This window comes from Physella acuta, unplaced genomic scaffold, assembly GCF_028476545.2.
Source record: "Physella acuta isolate Inbredline_101_S28 unplaced genomic scaffold, ASM2847654v3 ptg000197l, whole genome shotgun sequence".
In the NCBI taxonomy this organism is placed as follows: Eukaryota; Metazoa; Mollusca; class Gastropoda; family Physidae; genus Physella; species Physella acuta.
In genome coordinates this window covers 681,886-684,280 of record NW_026731716.1, presented here as the reverse complement: position 1 = coordinate 684,280, position 2,395 = coordinate 681,886, and the positions used below count along the sequence as shown (strand labels likewise).

Below are 2,395 nucleotides of genomic sequence, written 5' to 3'. Positions count from 1 at the left end.
GTTTGTTTGACCATCACCATCATAGGACGGTTAGGGTTAGTTTGATTGGCCAATACCATCATACGAGGGTTAGTTTGATTGGCTAATACCATCATAGGAGGGTTAGCGTTTAGTTTGATTGGCCAATACCATCATACGAGGGTTAGGTTTAGTTTGACCATCCCCATCATCGTCTCAGCACATCCAAACTCACAGATCCCTATTTACTTGTTCTTTATGTTTTTCTTCTTGAAGATTTGTAGGTTCTGCCTTTAGCTGTCATAAAAAGTTAAACCATAACCTTCCTTCATAGTATGTGTATTCACATATTTTGATAAACTGTGTCCTTAGATTTTAGTGGTTTTGTGACTATGATTTTCCTAACCAACTGCACCTATTTTCATTATTCTGTTTTAAATAATTTTTGTGAGAAAATAAGTATTGGAAGCGCATCATTGAAGCTTATAACCAACAGAGAGAAGGAATGGTTGAATCTAGTGGGAGAGCAACGAATTTATTATGAAAGATAATATACAACAGGAGTAGACCCAACTGCAGAAGATTGTAAGTACAAAAACAATTATTAAAAAACAGAAAGTTCTTCGTTATCTTTGTAGCCCATTGTAGTGTTGACGACCTGTGGCTGTTACAATTACTTCTGTGGTTCCAGAGATTCTAAAGTTGTGGCACACTGTGTAAGAACAAATTAGTTGTTTTCTTATTCATTAATTGTTTAAATAATCAAAACTCTTTGAGGATTTAATCTGAAATCTGATATTCATTAAACGTAACTTAGGACGAATAGTTTTGATTTAGCCAGGATAGATGACTCAAGATATTTTGAACTTTGTGTCTGCTGTTCAACTTACTAATGCAGCTATACAAACTGCTGTCTAATACAGCAATACTACCTGCTCTCTAAGATAGCAGAACAGCCTGCTGTCTAAGTCCAACCTACTGAGATTATCATTACCATAAGCCTTCTGTCATCTGTCATCCTCCACAGCTATAAAACAGCTAAAAACAGCTATAAAAGAAAGCTTACCGATGCTCTCATTGCAGTGGCCCATAGTGCTGAAATCAGTTTATCCCCTTATTACACATCCTTAAAGGTCTCAACAAACAAATGCGCCCAGATAGCTTAGACTTAACGGTGCGTCATGTTAGGATTTTTCTGCTAGTGAAACAATAATTTTTGTTGTGTGTACTGCTGATTAAGGTGTGAGGACCGTTAGTTTCTGCACATAATGGCGACATGCGATGTATATTTAAACACAAAACTGCACTTATCTAAACTAACATAGGAAACTTAGAGTCATGAAGCTGCTAATCGTGTCTTTGATGCTGGTGTTTCTGTGTGTGTCATGCCAGGGTGAGTCATTGTTTATGTCACGTGAGCTATAGTTTTATTTATGGTTACGTTAGAAGTTGTTTTAATGTACGACTACTTAAATAATATATTCAACAAATAACCCTTGTTTACACATTACATCAGAAATAATCGAATTATTTGTAGTTATAAAAACAATGTCTGTTCGATTCCAATAATTAGTTTTTAGTTTACAATTGAATCTTTGTGAGCAGGTACTTGAGAAAAAATATTTAAAGTTAATATAAAGAAAACATTTTTGTGATATTTGTGGAGGAAACAAATTCTTATTTCTTAACCATAAGTTATTTTAAGACAATTAGGAAACAAATTTAAAATCCGAAATTAAAGCACTAACTTACTTTTTCAAACAAACCTTTATCTAGATATTCTTTTACCTGTTCTCCCACCATACCAGGTGTGTCACTAACGTTGAAGCCGTTATGTAGCACCTGTGCTGCCGGTGACCAGGTGTGTCACTCACAGTGCCAGACGGGACTGTTCCCTCTGGTCAAGAGGAACTGTATCTGTGGACTCAGTGACCCCAACTCGCTGGAATGCTTGACCGCTGTTATCTGTGATGGTGTTGGCAAATAAATATCACTCCTGACCTGTGTTCTTGTAGCTTTTATTATTTTATGTTGTCATCCAAAGTGGTGTGTGCGCTAGCATGTTTCTGTACTTGTGTATGAATCACTGAAAGATTGACACCATAAAAAAAAGTGATTAAACCTAAAATTTAATTCACATACATTACTTAATATACATTTATTTGATAATTAAGAACAGAATTGTTAATTTACTGTGCAATGTGTCTATACTGTTTAAGTAATTTCCTGTCATACAATCAAGTACTCAGCTTACTTTGAGAACGATGTAGATTTAAATTAAGCGGGAGTGATCTCCCCTCAACATTCTCGAATATTCTTATAACACTTGGGCGATGTCAACCCGGGATATAGACATGATTTTTAATCCATTTTAATTACTTAAACTTTTTAAAATAGAATAGAATCTCGTAGAAAAAAGAATTGCACATCAATTGAA

The 2,395-nt window shown here is 35.0% G+C and overlaps 1 long non-coding RNA gene across 1 annotated transcript; it reads left to right on the top strand.

Annotated features, from left to right (window-relative positions):
- The first annotated feature begins 1,155 nt into the window (after positions 1–1,155).
- Positions 1,156–1,962, top strand: LOC131937022 (uncharacterized). The gene is made up of 2 exons (XR_009386142.1): positions 1,156–1,351; positions 1,767–1,962. It is a non-coding gene; the product is annotated as an uncharacterized LOC131937022 (long non-coding RNA).
- The last annotated feature ends 433 nt before the right edge of the window (positions 1,963–2,395 follow it).